Here is a 17,079-nt window from a genome sequence, read left to right as displayed (position 1 = left end):
GCAGTGAATTCTGCAGGGGGTATGTTTGTTTATTCTTTTCATTCTCTGAGCCTGGCTTCCTATGCAATTAAAGGGTCCAGCTCTTCCTTGCAAAACATACGATCATTTCTTTTTTCTTTTTTTGTGCCATCAGTAAATATTTGGGCTGACACTGTTTAAACATAAGCTTTCAATAATCTTTGTTTTGCTTTTTCCTGTTCTCTGGCTGAGCCCTGGTTTGGATTTCCATAGACTAAAAATACACGATTTTGTTTGAAGAGCTTAGATGATCTTGTTCATTTTGCTGTTTATCTATTACCAGGAGCATCTAATCCTTCTTTGATTGATGTTCAGCGTCATGTAGTTAAACAGCAATCCAGGATACGTAGCAGGGAGTTATTATTCTTAACCAGGCTCTTCAGATACCTAAGCCCACTGCTGACATCGTGCATCCACTACATATTAAATTGTATTGCCCTGACAAAGCCTGTTGTCATAGGTCAGGAGCAAAAATGTTAACAGATAGATGCAAAAAGGTGATAGAAGACAGAAATGGCAGAGGATATTAGGAGGCATAGGCCAAAGAAAGAGATTGGTAGCAATCAATCCTGATTTTCAAGATAACAACATGACTCCCAGGCACTGTTCCCTGTGTTATTCATGTTTGAACACTGAAGGGGAAGAACTGTGCATGTCCAATGCCTGGGTTCAGCCTCAGCTGTGATATTTATCCACGTAGTTATTTGGTGCTCTGAATTGCACCTTCCCTCCTATGATGCTCTTTAGTGACCCACTGGTGATTTCTTCAGTTTATTTGAAGACCTGTAGGGTAAAAAAGCAGGAGAGGAAGAGAAAGCCAAAGCTTCCAAATGATTTCCCCATCTACTGGGCTTCTGGATGTTCGTGTCAAAGCTAGAAAGCCATGTTAATTACAGGCATCTAGAAAGAGCCATAATCATCTGTCATTCATGGTGACAGGATGACATCTCCTGTTTGGATGGTTCAGCATTACAATTCGCAATCTCAAGAGCTCAGGCTACAATGATAACTATTTCTGACAACCCTTGGAGATGAGTTTGACATTTTTGATGTATTTGTGTGCAAGGGAGGTCATATGGCATGCAGGTATGCGTTAGAGCCTTCCGCAGACAAAGAGCAAACAGGTATTTCGTGCTGAGCAACTCTGGGGTTGGAAAGAGGAGGAAATCAGAATGAAAAAAGAAAGCACCAAAGGCAGGGAGCCCCTTTTCCCCCCATACAGCTTGTGTTGCTGATTGACCACTATGTCCTGGGTCATGTTAAGCTCAACGCTGTACATGTCTAATGATATTGGTCTTCTCCCAGTAGCCATCACGAATGTGATAAGTCATTAAGCTGCAGCAACTCCGTTGTGCATCTCGTTTGTGCTCCATGCCCCCTTTAACTCAGGAGCAGGCAGGAACACAAAGCTGCCATCCCATGGAGCAGGGCCACAGGCTGCTCGCTGGCTCAGGAACCTGGCCAGAAGAGCCCTCCTTAAAGCCTGGCCTTCATCTTCTGCTCCTCAAAACCTCCTTGGGGATTTTCTTGCTTCCAGGAGGAGTCCCAGTGAGAAATCCTTGTTTGGAAAACAGGCAAAAGCTATTAGCCACTGAGAGTTGGTCTGTTTATTCCCCGCATCTATGACTGCGACTGTCATCAAAATCTTGCCCCCAAAAGAGGGCCTAGACTGAGTAAATCAGAGTGGGGGGCAGGAACGCCAGACCCAAATAACAGGTCCAGCAAGAGGAATTTGGGAGCGAAATGAACCCATGTGCAGACAAATGTCTCTGTGCAAAGCAGGGCATCAGAACGTCAGATCGGTTTTAGCTGCATGTTGGGTTTTCCCTGTCAGATATCAATCTTTTGGAGAGCTGGCATCTCTCATCTCTTCCTTGGCTCTGGCTGCGCCGTGTAGCTGCAGAACGTGGATCCGCTGGCTCCTGCTCCCCTCGGAGCTGTGTGGGAATTGGGATGCCCAGCCTGTGTCACTGCCTGCCCTGCACGTTGCGTGCCCTCCTCACCTGCATGCCACTCTGGATAAACCCTGCGTTACGCTGCAGGTAGATCACAAGCTGGGCTTGGTCACACAGCTCGAGTGGTGAGGAATGCAGAATCCTTCATCGCTTGTGATTAATAATGTGTCACGAGAGGTGAGAGTCGTTTGTCTGCGGAATTTGTTAACAGCGTGTAATATTAATAATAACAGAAATGAATAAAGAAGAAAACAAGCAACAAAAAAATCCCCGTCCAACCCCAAATCCAAGATAAATAATGTAAGGAGTGTCTCCTGTGATCATCTCGCTACAGATTAGATCAATAGCAACATCTGAACGCAGCCACGAGAGTGGCTCTGAGCCCAGAGCTCTGCAGCACCGGTATTCAAAGCCCTTATCATGGTTTATTACACAAATGTTTTCCCTGCACATCGTAAGGTTCCCTGGCTGGCTAATATACAACACTGTTGAAATAAATATTTTGTTAATTTTTTTTCTTGCTAGAGGAGAGATCAAGTAGTAACTCTTCACTGCCACTGGGAAAGAATATGCAAAGCTGGTTCTTTAAAAGGTCACGCTTATATTAGAAACTGAGAATACAGATAGAAAAGGCAATCTACACTCATTCTGCCCTTTGGGTGGATGTGAGACACAGCAAAGTTTGGTGAGTAGAAGAACTTTTTATACTTACGGAATAATGTTTGCAGTCTGGGCTCTTGGAGGAAGTTGGCAAGAATCTCTGCTGGGTCTTGCCGTGGGATTTCTAACCAATATGACAAATTTCTTTGTTTGCTGTGTTTATTTTTCTTCCTCAACTGAACCAGTTTAGTAGCGTTTATTGTGTAATTCATTATTTATACCACAGTATTCAGCAGCCCTCATCGGATCAGCTCCCTCTGTGCAAACACACAGTGGGAAAGTCCCTTCCCTAAAGAGCTTTAGCCATCGGTGTTAATGAGAAGACAAAGGTGCCTGCTGCTCTTCCAACTCTTTGTTCTCACTCACAATAACAGGCAGCTTGTTTTCCATTTTACCTCCCATGGGTTTTTGCCAAGAGCCAGCACCTGGACGGGACGGTGCAGGTTCAGGCCTTCTTTGCCCATTCTGTGAACGGATGGAGATTTGCATCACGCTCCTTTCCTGTGAAGACATTGAAGTCTTAGCACATTGCTGTTTTCTTTTAAAAAACAAAATAAATATTTCAGCTATGGGAAGTTGTCATCCGGGTGCATGTGTGTTAGGCAACCAGAGCGGCCTTGCTGTTCCTGACAGGAATGCTGCAGGAGGCAAGGCCGGAGCAGCATCCTCCAAGCAGGCTGCCTCCATGTGGAGGGCTCAAAAGGACTTTACCTTCCATATTTCTCTACCTTACAGCCTTCCAGTCCCTATTCAGGAAGATATGAAGAAAAGTTTTCCCACATTCTTGGTTATTAGACAAGGGGAGCACAATATACAATGATGGTTAAAATGGTTTATGATCTAGAGTACTCCAAAGGATAAACAACACAGAGAAGGAGAGAACCGCTGGAACACAATCTTTTGGCAGCACATGAAAGCCCAATAATGATTTTGGAAATGTATTGATTCGGGGATTAGCATGAAAGGCATCCAGCTAGGATGCTTTGTTCTGTTTTGGGTGGCATCACCAGAGACCTTGAGGAAGGTCGGTAGATCACGTTGACTCTCGGTCATTCCAGCTGGAAGTTGTGTAAGAAGCAAAGACCTCGTGGAGGACCAGATGCTGTATCCACACTTATTGTTCCAGGGTAAATAAAAGAAGAAAATCCTTTTCATTTGTTTGAGCAGCTGCTGATCTCCTGTGAATTTTCTACTCCATCATTTTCAAACAGAAATTGGCTAAGTAACTGTACATATTTCTAATGATAGTTAAAGTGTAATTTAAATACACACTTCTATTGCCATTGTTATGAAATGTTATGAGCCACACTTTAAAAGTGTAATCAGAAGGGTTACAAGAGCAGTGACACAGAAAAAGCCCGTTGTGCTAGCCAGGCACATTTCTCTTGACTACATTACACGAGGCTTTTTGAGGGGGGACAGAAAAGCAACATCGTGAAATAAGACCTGGAGGATCTGAAATGGTTTCTCTGTTAAAGTACAGCTGCTATGTCATCCTCTTCCACAGCTCCATCTCAGCTATTTCTGTAATGGGGGCCATTCAAACGCAGGTGGATAGATATGGCTAGAAATGCAGACTTGGCACCATATCAGATGCAAAGAACATCGTATACCTCACAGGAAAATAAAGCCATGCCAAGGGAGATAGGTGTGCATCTGCCTCTCCTCGTCCACCGCTGTGGGTTCCTGCCCAAAGCACAGCGGTGACACCTCTGCAGCTGCAAGAAGACAGTAACTGATTTTAGGCGGTTTTCATGATACACCAGGCTGACTGCAAACTGTACAGCCACTTAATTAATGACCTGCTGGCTTCATTCCCGAGTCCTGGCTCTTCCATTTAGACTATTCCAGTCACATACGCTCCTGAAACAGCTTTGGCTTTTACAGATGCAATCCAACAGATGAATAAATAACAATAAGCTCCTGCTGGAATGCGTTCAGGGAACATTTGATAGGAACTAATTTATTTTACTTTATTATTTAGCAAGCCAATACATAAACTTACCTAACACAACTGCAGATTAGCTGATGCACTCACTTTCTATTAGCTTTCGGTTATGTTACTGAAAGCCTCAAGTATATTTTTGGAGAGGGAGTTATGAAAAAAAGACACTTTTTTTTTAACAAAAAGACAGACTCCTTGGAGTGGAAACCAGAGAGGGTAGAAGAAAGATGCCAAATATATTCTCTATTCTCCTGGCTGTAAATAGCCAGTACCGCGGTAAGTCCTTTTGCTAGAAATGGTGCATCTGCATTACTGAAAAACAGTTATGATGGTCAGGATGAAAACTGGAAGAACCACGATGCATTCACTGGCTTTGGGAAATGGTCTGGATCCCCAAGATGTCTAGGAATGGAAAGCAGACCTTCAGCGATACCATCTACTGTGGAGGTTTTTTTAATTTTTAGAGTTCTTTTGTTGTTGTTGTCAGATTTATCTGTTAGCCAAAAGAAATAGTTTGAAATACTTGGGCCCCAGTCCTCCAAATGAGAACCAGTCAGAGGTCTTGCAGTATGGGAGTGAAATAAATGCCTAAGTCTTGCAAGGGAAGAAATATGGTAATATTCTCAGAAAATCTTGTGCCCCTGTTTTACAGAAATAAGCACAAACTGAACATGGGTAATTCTTTGAAAATTTTATGGGCGGTCCAGGTAGTAAAGGAATATAAATGGAAATCCACCTATCACATATCAGGAGAAAATGAAAGTTGAGTGTGTTGCACGCTTGAGCTGCTGTATTTGTAGAGTCATTTATTCAGCAGTCATCCTGGTAGTTTTTCTACCCCTTCAACTCTGTGAAACTGTAGAAAATGACAGTCTCTTCGCATGGTTATATGGAAAGTACACTTTCCATTTCTTAAAAAGGCCACAACATTCACAGAATTTGCTGGTGTTTAAGAAGTGGAATGACATTTTATTCAATTTTAACGCATTTAACAAAATTTAGACATAGTTTAGTTCATAGGTTAGTTCATCAAGAGATATGTCTGCAAAGCCAGTAACCTGAAAGTGGGGGGTTGGCCAGTAAAAGCAGATTTACCATTCCCAGGAGAGAAAATAAATTGAGAAGAAACCCAAAGCTTAGAGAAAGAAATCCACATTTGTGCAAATTCTGATGTATTTAAGAAATCACTTATATGAGTAAAAGTGGCCAGTGTGTAAAAATGAGAGTGTCCAGATGTAGACAGATCACTTTTAAGACAGAGAAGGTCAAGTGACTTTCAGCACTGGCAGTGTCCCCAGGCCTCAATGGGATAAAGTGAAGAAAGAAGCGTAACCAAGGAATAAAGAATATCGAGTACGCTAGAAAGAGCTGTCATCAGTTAATTTCTGGAGTTAATGTTAAAGACACGACACGACACATGCCAGCTATCTGGGGGGAACGGTGGCAGTGGAGAGCTTCAGAGAAGAGTTCCAGCCATATATTCTGTGTCTTCTTCTCCCCCCTACATATAAATATAGATAACAGTGTTCTGATACACCCAGCTCGGATTCTGAAAATGGTTTCCCATTTCCGTGATCCCTCCCCACATACAAGCTGTCTTTTTTTTTGTCAGTGACCAAAAAAGACTTTGTGGCTGCCTTCCTGCGTATTTCAGTTCTGCTCCAGAACTGAGAGCTCCCCGAGCATGCAGCAAGCCTTCCTCACACCTCCGCCAGCCCCAGCTGCACTGGGTTGTCTCCTGCTCTGCAGCACAGCGTACGCGCTCGCGGTGATAATTCCCAAGGCAGTTTAGCTGCGCTTTGAGGAATTAGTTAAACCTCCAGCTCTACCTAGAGCTGAGGGGCTTGTGGGGGTGGGGATGCTGCACGGAAAACAGGCAGCCTGAGACAAATATAGAAGCTGTCAAGGGAAGCTTGTTTGAAGCATGTCCCCCCAAACCCACCAATCTATTATTCTAGCCATAAATTTGTCCTTCAGTGTTTGTTTTTCTTGTCTTAGAGTCCAAAAGGCCCATTTCTAACACTGCGAAATCTCAGCTGTCATATCTGCTTTCTGCTTATTGCAAGCTACGCACTGAAGCACTGTGCCCTTTCATATCAAATACATCATTAAAACAGATCCTTTTTCCCATCAGAACTAAACTCTGGGTGCGGCGACTCAAGCATTTTCTCCAGCAGCAAAGCCAGCCAGAGATGTCCCCACCGTGCTGACCCCCTGGGTCCACCCGCATGTGTAGCGTCTGTCCCCTCATGGCACCTGTGGGGCTGCCCCACAGGTTTGATCCACGTGGATTAAACCCAGCACCCTGAAAACGTGGGCTTCAGCTCAGCAGGGAGGGGCATCAACCCCCAGGATGGAAACAGGGGTGTCTGTGTAACCACATCTCCAGAGAGCTGGAGATGCTCCGATGGCATCGCTGCTGCTCACGGGCACTGTCCAGAGCACAGACTGCAGGCAGGGAAAAAAACCTGACCTGAAACCTTTTAACATTTCTCAAGCAGCCAGCTAGAGAGACAAGGACCGGTTATTTATCTGTAATGGCACTCTCTTCAGGCATTTTCCCAAACAAAATTAACACCCTTGCATCCCCAAACCAATTCCATGTCTTACTCTGATTAAGCAATATGCTGTTATTTATTTAATCCTCTTGGAAACATCGGAGCTGCTGTGAACAGAAGAGCCATGTTTATTTTCAGGCATTTCAAATTTGTTATACTTCTGTGCTCATAGGTACATATGCAGATTTATATGCTTGGTACAGAGAAACCCATTTAGGGAAACAAAACGGAAGCACCTAAAATACAAATCAGGGCGAGCCATAAAAGCTGCACTGCAGTCTCAGGTCCTCCTCCCAGACATGAATCTCCCGAAAGACTACAGCTCCCAGCATGCACCAAATAAAGGACATTTCGGCAGCAGGATGATTTCTTACACGAAGAGGTAATTAACCAGCCTTGCCAAAACAGGAGCAGATTATGGCCACAGCTGCTCCATATCCTTGAAACTTTGGTGCGGCTGCCAGCTCACAAGTTTGCCCTGCACGTTAGCCAGTGAAAATGTGTTTGCCATGGTGGCTGTTGGGAGGAAAAGGGTTGCTAAAAATGACTCGTGGAGAGCTTGGTGAGTACTGCAATAGCAGGGGAAGAAAACCAAATGCATAAAACCACCTCTGTGAACAAGTGCTTGCTTTGGAGAAAATCCTTGAAATTGCATTAGCGAAGGAGCAGAACAGAAGGTAAAATGTATCACCGTGGGTATTCACATCCGCAGTGCCCTAATGAGCTATTGCAGCTAATGAATGAAGCTGTGTTCGGTGTTTTAGTGCCAAAAAAGCTGCAGCCCTGTGCCATGTGTGCAGGCCCTCCTGGAGGGGTTTGGGGCTGCTGCCTTCAGGCAGCATCTCTGGCAAGGTCGGGGCTGGCCTTGGCAAGCAGCTGCCACCACAGGGCATGCTGGTGTCCCAGCCCTGTTTGGGAAGCAGGCATCTCACCCCGAGTTTCTCAACTCGAGGCGGTTATTTGCCAGCTCGAGGCGGTTATTTGCCGTTCAGGTGCACGTGAAACGTTAGCTTTTTGCAAACTGGAGGTTTCATGCAGAGGCAGAGCCTTGCTGGTGGTTACCAGCTCAGCAGAGACCATTCCTGTTCTTCTTCCTGGAGCGAAGAGGCTGGAAGAGAGGTAAGTAAACTGGGGGGAATAAATCCTTTTTCCTCTCACATCTGATTTTATAAACCTTAAAAATAGAAGAACCCATTTGTGTTTTCTCCAGCCCTGTTCCGTGTTAAGGACTCGGGTGTATATTTGTACAAGATGTATGTGTGTGTCTATAAAAATCTTCGCCTCCTCTTCTCCCCCACGCACATATGAACACGTTGTAGCACTTGAAATTCTTCAGCCGGTTAAAAAAAAACAAAACAAAACAAAAAACTGGAGAATGGTCAAAGGTTAATGAAAAGTTCGTCCAAGGAGTAGACCCCGGCACAGATAGCAGCTCTTTAAGGCTTTCAAGCATCTGACAAGAAACCATCAACAAGTATCTGTGGTCAGGGATAAAGAGAAACATCCTTTTGAACATATCGAAGCATGAAACCTCCACAGTAGTTACCTTATTATATTATCCCTACGTGTCAAGCCATGTCATTTTTTATGATGAAAACTGATTTATATGTGACAGCAGCGACTTTTTACGGCCCTCGGGGGCTGTTACTTCAATAGCTAAGATCCAAGTAGTAGAGGTGTAGTCTGCAATCCTGTAATAAATGGCAGTGCGAGGGAGACGAGTGATATGTTCTCGGTCCTGTTACCAGACCTTAATAAGTATTGCCTGCGAGTGTAGACAATTTGCTTTCAGACCTCAGTAAAAACTGTCATTGTGGAGCAGTGTTTGGTGGTGGTGGTGGTGGTTTTTTGGTGTTTTTTTTTTTTTTTTACATTTTTTTTTCCGGGTTTCTCATCTGTTAAAATAGAACTCTCCTGAAAGTAAGACTTGCTGTGATGCCTGGGAAACTCTTAGGGTTATTTATTTATGTTTTGAGAAGTTTCATGTTATAAAATGAATGCACTTGTATTTATGCTACTGGAGTACTGAGAGCTGCACTCAGGTGAAAGAGAGGTCAACGGTCCTTCAGGAAAGAGGACGAAGGTTGCTGGGGTGGTTTCTCTGGACCAGAGCCCGCCCTCGCCCAAGCTCTGAAAGACTTCAGGAAAGATCAATGGGAGCAGCCATAAATATGGGGTCAGCCTGCAGGTCGGGGCGCCTCAACGGGCTCAGCAGCAAGTGATGAGAAAGGATCATCATCTCTGTGGGCTCTTTTTTGGGTGGTAACACCAGTGGCCAGAGGGTGGGGGCTCACTGTGGGGGGGAGATGCTGGAGAAGTGGTGCTGGAGGAAGAGATTGATTCACGTTCTCTGGGGTTAATTATTTGGTGGATGCTGATGAACTGGGCAGAGACCTGAAAATCTATAAGGAATTTGTAATGGGAATTTATCTTCATACCTATTCTGTTATTGATCCAAATGGTATCACGAGACATCCAGACTCTATTGATTAGTTTAGATATGTTAATGGTGTTTGTACTCGAAATAGAGTTTGATATGCTGGTGGAATTTTTCCCTTTATTTTTATTTTCCTGTCACCATAGTAATGCATATGTAAACACTTCTTATTTAAGAATATCAAAGATGAGAGCAGATTTAAAGCATTTTAGAATTTAAGTGCTGGGATCAGAATAACGTGTGGTGTTTTGACACAAGCTGAAAATATATCCAAAGGCTCCTTTCCAGCATGCTGACAAAATATATAAATTAGCCTGGCAAAGGTCTGACTCTCAGCAGAGCTCCCAGCTCAGCGTGGAGGCCTGATCCAGACGAGCAGCTGAAGCCACTGCCTCCGCTACGTGGTGAATCATCATTTTTCTAACAAAGGTTGTACCTGTGGCCACTGCAATGAGGGCTGCAGGGAACCAGCAGCTCACTGCCTCTAATGTCAGTGATAAATTAGCATTCCCCTGTGCCTGGCTGCTGCAGTGGCGGCTGAGGAATCCCCAGGGTGGCCTTAGCTATTCTCTTGGTGGGAAGAGAGGGAGCAGTCACCCCTCAGGGAACAGCAAGGAAGGACAGCACTTCTTAGGAAGTGGCACCAAGCACCACATCTCATATAGCCCTACCGGCACTCTCCTGTAAAGGAGGGGGTCAGGTATGGGAGAAAACCTGGTGCAAGATAAAGCAATTTTAATTTTAGAGCTGTTACGGTTAGTGCAAAGGGGCTGGTAGAGGCATGCAATGTCCTTGAGTAGCTCTGAAAACCAAAAGGCAACTTTATTCAGAGATGTTTCTTCTTATGGCTGATGGATAAAGCTTCCCCTCAGGCTTGAAAAGATGTAGCATTTAAATCATCTTGTAAGGAAAGGGATTTTCTGTTGGGACACAAGAATAGCATGAAACAAACAAACAAACAAGCCCACAAAACACAATCATGTCACTTGTATTGAGTTAGATATTTATTTAGGTGCCCAAGTCTAGTTCCTAATTTTAGGCATGTGTTTTTTACCAGCACTGAGAACACTGGCCCTGATAACACCAAAGGCACAGAAACACCACAAGGAGGAAGTTAACATTAAGAGTGTGATTTCTTCTAAAGATTACAGATTCTGTGATTTACACTTCTAATTCCTACAGATGCTCTGGAAAAGCCCACTTTAAATATTTGTCAAGCACGCTAGGGCTGCTGGTGGCAAGTGCTGTGCAAATTCAAAGCTTTAATATTATTGCTTAGCTATTGTACCTAAAATACAAAGGGGTCTCATTGTCTTTAAATGTCATTCGGAAAAAGAAAAAAGGAAAGAAAGAAATCTGCCCCTAGAGAGATCAGCTTTCTTTTTCCAGGAATTCTCTGCTCGCAGGCAGACCTTCGGTATTGAAGGGAGACTGATGCATGTTTGCATCTCATCTGTTCTTACGAAGGCTAAAGGAAAGTCTCCCAAAGGAACATATGTGGCTGCTTGTGTTTTATTTCTGCACCTTGCTTGTGCTGTCCTGCAGCTCAGGGTAGCACGCTACTGTTAATAAAATACCAAAGATCATGATGGTTTTGGAAAGCAGGTCAGCTGCCACGTCTCGGTTTTAGCTGTTCTAATTACTCCGTAGCACAGCCAGGCACACACAATGACCCCAAAAGGCTTGCCTTTGGAGCAAGACCCTCTCTCTATGCTGCTAGATCTAAAGAGGGGCTATGTTTGGCTTCTTAGAGCTATTAACTTGGTAAATCATTTCAGGTGCAAGCAGCCTCTCATCTGGGCCACTCCATCTCCCCCAGCAGCAGCTGGTGGTGGACGGGAGCATCCTTTTAGCTGACGAAAAGCCGTGAATTGCTGCCAGCTGCATGCTGCCCCCTCCATGGTCTCCATCCTGCAACTCACACCTCCCCAGAAGATGTTCAGCCATGCTCTAATGATCTATTAATTAAGGAGATGTAGCTACAATGATGTGTGTTGGGGGGGATTTCTCCCCTTATTACTGTAGGACACGTTTTTATGAAGCTGTCTTGCAACCTGAATGTTTTTTAAGTCCTGGGTAAGCAGCAGTCCCCTGGCTAATTTGATGCTGAGTGTTTTCATTTGTAGTGTTTTGCTTCTATGGCTTTTGAAGTGGGGATCATGTAGGTTGTTTTTTCAGTTTGCTTCTAGGTCCTTGCAAGTGCCCTGGGACAGTCTGCTGGGAAGGGAGGTCTGTGTCCTGCAAAAGGAAAAGCTGGACTGGGGTTATCCTATTCTTTGTGGATTGCTACATATATGAGACCTGTATGATATTTTTGTTGTTATGATTGCTTATCATCCTCTGTATAGCTAACCATAATTACTGTTTGTGGGTTGTTTGGGCATGCAAAAAAGTCCAGTGATATATGGCCAAGCTAATTCAATTATTACTGGAAACTTTTTATTATGCTTCTACTGGCATTTTGTCCTCAGTCATTATACTTGAACTTTGATACGCTGTTTATGAAATACAAGTCTGCCCACTTCGAGAGCAATCAATAAAGCTACTCAGCAGTTCTTGGCAGACAGGTGTCTACTGATTTTCAGAAGAGTTCAACACCTATTGTACTGAGAGCTCTGAAGATAAAAAATGTTGAACAGACGATGAAAGATGTTTGATCCTGAGGAACAGAAAGTGCTTGACCTCTTGTATCTGCTGCATCCTCCTGCCACTGTGGGCTGTCTCACTGCAGTGGGGCACATGATACGTTTACGAAGGACCTGTTTTACACTTGAAATTAGAAAGGGGAGTCTTGTGGCTTCTTTCTCGATAGTCTGGACTTCTAAGCCATTCAGGTCTTCCCTTTACTTATGATAGTTTTCTCTTGGTAGAGTCCATAGGAGTTTGTGGTTGCTTATACTGGTATAAGAACAGGATAACTTATAGGATTAAGGCTTCGGAGAGGTAAAAAGATTGGGAAGAAGAAGAAGTAAACCTTTCCCCAGAGTTGCTTTGATTGCAAAAAGAATTATTCTTTTTTGGAGGTGGGCGAGGGGGAACTGGCATCAAAGCATTGTCTGGTCTACAGTAGCTGGTGTTCTTCAGGTGATCTGAATGCTTGCTGTAATTATCCTTTCCTAGCTGAGGACCTCTGGTTAATAGAGCATCTGCAAGGCACAAAACAGAGGGCTCAGTTTCTCACTGCATCAAAATGCCTTCTTCCCCCTGGGTCTCATCTGCACACTCGAGGTGTGTGCAGCAGCCAGGCAGACTGCCCTGGGCTCTGAGTCTTACTGAGGTGTTAACTGGGGATTCTTGCAAGGATGAAGGATTGTCACTTAATGGCATCGGGGGGTGGGGTGGGAGGGATCTTCTTAGCTTATATTCTTTGTTTCCTATTCTGAGTCTAGAAATGGGTCTGATATGAGAAGTTCAGTTGATTCCTCTACAGCAGAACTTTCTGAAGAACAAAGCAATGTGTTAAACAACAATAGTATTGACTATATAACACAAACGTTTCATCGGAGTCCATTACTTTGTGAACATTTTGGACTTAAGTTAGATATGACAATGTTTAAATTCCATCTGGCCAGCAAGGACTGTGGCAGTTTCAAAAAAAAAAAAAGTTCTCTGTTGAAGTACTTGCTTCAGATCAGCCTGAGTCCTTTGGACAGTAAAAATCTGGATTTTTCCTTGATCTCATAATTGTGCTGCTTTACTCTGGTGAAACTGAGAAGACAATCCAACCTTTGATGGCCACTTTTCATAAATGACCATCTATCAATCTCCAGCAAGACCAATTACATTCCTCCATATTACATTTCCAGTCATTTCACAATTGTCTTTTGTACCGTATAAATGAACCATATAAGCACTTGTAGTAAGCGCCAATCCTGGTGAAGTAAGCCCTGTTTCAGTATATTATGGTTGATTTGCAGTGCTTCGTGCTATTACTAGACCTTTTTGTCATAGAAAATGAGGTGTATGCCGTATTAGCAACTATTAAACTATCACACAGTTTTAGCGTTATAGTTTCTGCTGATAGCAAATGTTGTAGTTGAGGATGCAAAATGACTTCTATTATAAAAATCTGACTCAAGTTTCTCATCATTAGCCTTGGGGTGAAAATTGTCTCCAAACAGAATGAAAGCAAGAAGATAATTTGACCTACACCAGTGTTTTTGTTGTAGAATCTGCCTCAAGTCCTCTGAAGTTACTGAAACCTTAGCTTTTAATAAACATTAGCAACTGCAACCATGCATTCTGCAAGCATCTGTGATGCTTCTTATCGTCCTTCCCCCACAGCTCTAGCTGCACAGGGTATTGGCAGGCTTAAAGGAGGAAGGGTGCCATCCTTTCTCCTCACTCCCCCCGTAGTGTGCTTACTGAAGAGATGAGAACAATTTCATGAAGGCAAGAAATATCTTTGCTGCTCTGAACGTGCCTGTTCCACAACAGGCTCAGTTAGCTGACTCAGCTTCTGCAGCACTGAAATGAAATTAGCAGGTGTTAAGCCTGTTCTGAAATGCAGCATCACTGTTACCTGATTAATAAAGGCCTAACTCTTTTAAGCTGCCTCTTTGGCCTCATATAATTGAAATCTTGCCAATACATCATGTCGTTCTTATGCCAAAATGAAATTCTCTTTATTATATTAGCCTCGGTAGCTAGAGGATGCTTGTTATCGAAGGCATTCAGATAGCTATAGTCCCATTTCTGCAGAGACCACAGTGTGTTCAGTCCCTTATGGAGCTCCGCAGGAACCAGCAAGAGCTGGCCCAAACCCAGGGATGTGCAGAGCTTTGCCCTATCCACAGCAGTAACTGATGGCTGGTAGAAGTTAGTTTCTCTGGATGTCTTTTGAGATTTGCAATTTTTTTTCTGAGATGCAATATTTTCCTATTCCATTTAAACTGAAATCCTACTTGGAAATCATGCACCTGGCTTGCCTCTTGTGCCTTCAAATCTCCAAGCTGTGCAAGTTCATGCTGTCTAGCTCCTCACTCTGAATTTCTGAGTCCATCTCTGACCGTGAGAGGAAAAAATCACATGAACGCAGAATCCCCATTAATGCTAGGTAGTTTTAATTATGAGGAAGCTAAAATTGCTTGTTGCTACTGGAAGTATTTGAATTGTCTTAGCGAAGAGTTTCTTTTGGCTAACATGGAATCTTTGGTTCATACTGTTTTCATTCTGGTATGTTTGTTGTATAACTGGCTTTTGCACATGTCCTGTATTTTGATACTAATTGTCTAGCACTATCGTAAGTGGTCATCATAGTAAACAAAGCTCAGTCACTGTATGTTGGGTGAAAGGAGCAGATTAGCAATAAAACAGCTGACAGAGGAAGAGACAGTGTGAGACTGCAGCCCTGTCACTGCAGGCAATGCAGATCAGCAGGAGACAGGACTGCAGCAGATGGTCTGAGTTTGATTAATCAAATGTCCTGAATTAAAGCCTGATTGTATTAAAACAACAACAACAACAAAAAAAAAAGGCAAGCTGAAAATGTAAATGAGTGCACTGTCTGTCCCTGCCACTAACTTCAAATAACTGAAGGCTGAAATAATTATTCTCCAGACAGATCTCAACATAGCAACCATTAAATGTTTAAATATATTTTGTACATCATGTGGATCAAACAGTCGCATAGGTACCGCAAATTCTGCATCCCATGGAACGGTAGAGCATGATGGGCTGGGGACCCAGTGAATGACAGGCAAAATTCTACTAAAATACCCAGTCTTGGGAACTGCTCATAAAACAGGCAAGTAAGTTGCCTGTTCAGCCCCACACATACACCACCCTCTGCTGAATTTAATGTAGCTGAGGATTCAGGCATTCCAATGTGAATTCACTTGCAGAGAAGCAAACCAGATCTCATTTCTCCATGGCTGAGAGTGTATGTTTCATTTTTGCTTTTTAATCATGTGCACGTTTTATTATAATTAATCATCATAACATAAGAAATAGGGGGAAATGACAGAAGTGGTGAAAATCATATTCAGCTCTAATTTTTTTGTCTCTGAAATAGCAAAAACCACCCAACACTTTGGGAGTGCAGAATGGAATTAAAACTATAGATTGATCATAAGTTCTCTTGGCTCAAAGCCAAGAGTGGAGCTATTAATTTGACACAAATTAATCTATGCAAATTTGCACACTGATTTAATGAAGAGACAGACATGCAATCATTTCATTACTTCTCAGGTTTTCAATTAGCTTGAATTCTGTAGCTGGCCACCATCGTAGTCACTGAGTTTTGCTAAAAGGTTATTTGATGAATATTTATGAATTTGGGATTCTGCTACAGCTGGGCTTAATAGCAAGTATCATACTTTCTGAGTACATGCAAATGATTCCTCCAATATCCTAATGTAGTGATTGATTTACCTTTTTTTTGTCTTGACTGCTTTATCTTTAATCCCAGTTATTACTTTGGCGCTCTGGTCTGAGATAAATTACTTGCTCAGGAGTAAGTGACTGTTCTATATTATTACAAACATTGTCTTGCTTTGTGGCCATTTAAGTGTGAGAAGTGACGTTCTAAACAGCTAGAAATGTGACAAACCTAACTCAGAGCGTGCGTGGATAGATAAAATTGAGAGAACCCATAATATTGCCCTGGGCAAAAAAGGTGCCACTTCTACAGATGTCTGAGATGAGGGATGGATTACCTTCCCATTGATTTCTATAAAGCTATTCACCTTGCAATTGCAGCTAAGGATGTAATCAGTTGGAAGTCTGCTTCAGCTGCATCAGCTGCTGTGAGGTAAAGTACATGGTTAAGTATTGCCCCAATTTGAACTGGGATTTCTGAACATTATCCAGCTTTTACTGAAATTAATGAAGCTAGACCAAAATTGCTATAAATAAGAATAGAAGCAAGTCTAACATGTTCTACTCATGTCTTCCATTGTTTCAGTTTCTCACTTGTTGTAAGGATCCGGAATAAAAACTGAACCTCTGAATGCAGGGCTGTTTTTGAGTAAGTGGACGTTTGGGAACAAAAGTAGACCCTATTAACTACAGCTAGACACACATGCTCCCTCTCCCTCAAATGCTTCTGAAATGTTCTCTTCTGGACTCACTTAAGGCCTTTAGTCTCTTTAAGATCTCCAGCCTCAAATCTGGAGGTGTACCCATTTTGTTCTTCAAGGCAGTTACTTCTATTGTGGACAGATTTTTTTTTTCCTTTTTTTCTTTTTTTTTTTTTTTCCTCTTTCCATCTTTCAGCCAGTTTGTTCAGAGGGCACTGGAATCAAAATGGACCAGATCTGTTCTGGAAACAACTGTTAGCTGAAACAGCAAAAGCCTGAGGAAAATATGCAGCTGGGATAGGGAAGATGCTCTTTAACTCCTGGAGAAAGCAATTCCGATATATGAGGTCAGCTCCTCACTGTTTATCACAGACAAACTTCAATCTTTGCCTTAGACCTTAACCTTTTAACAGTACAATGCAGATGCGAAGGCATAGGTAAATGTGAAAGGCAAAATGGTTGTAATTTGTGGTCTTTCCAAAATGGG

General features: G+C 42.9%; 1 protein-coding gene across 1 annotated transcript in view; it reads left to right on the top strand.

Moving 5' to 3' along the window:
• Positions 1-8,033: 8,033 nt before the first annotated feature.
• The window catches only part of RASGEF1C (RasGEF domain family member 1C), a 128,258-nt gene continuing 119,212 nt past the window's right edge, over positions 8,034-17,079 (top strand). The window contains exon 1 of the mRNA XM_040573382.1: positions 8,034-8,255. The gene's annotated coding sequence lies outside the window, so the exon portion shown is untranslated. The remainder of the gene's footprint in view (positions 8,256-17,079) is intronic.

The sequence above is a fragment of the Cygnus olor genome, chromosome 14, assembly GCF_009769625.2.
Source record: "Cygnus olor isolate bCygOlo1 chromosome 14, bCygOlo1.pri.v2, whole genome shotgun sequence".
In the NCBI taxonomy this organism is placed as follows: domain Eukaryota; kingdom Metazoa; phylum Chordata; class Aves; order Anseriformes; family Anatidae; genus Cygnus; species Cygnus olor.
The sequence above is the reverse complement of the archived record's forward strand: the minus strand, read 5'-3'. Positions and strand labels throughout refer to the sequence as shown.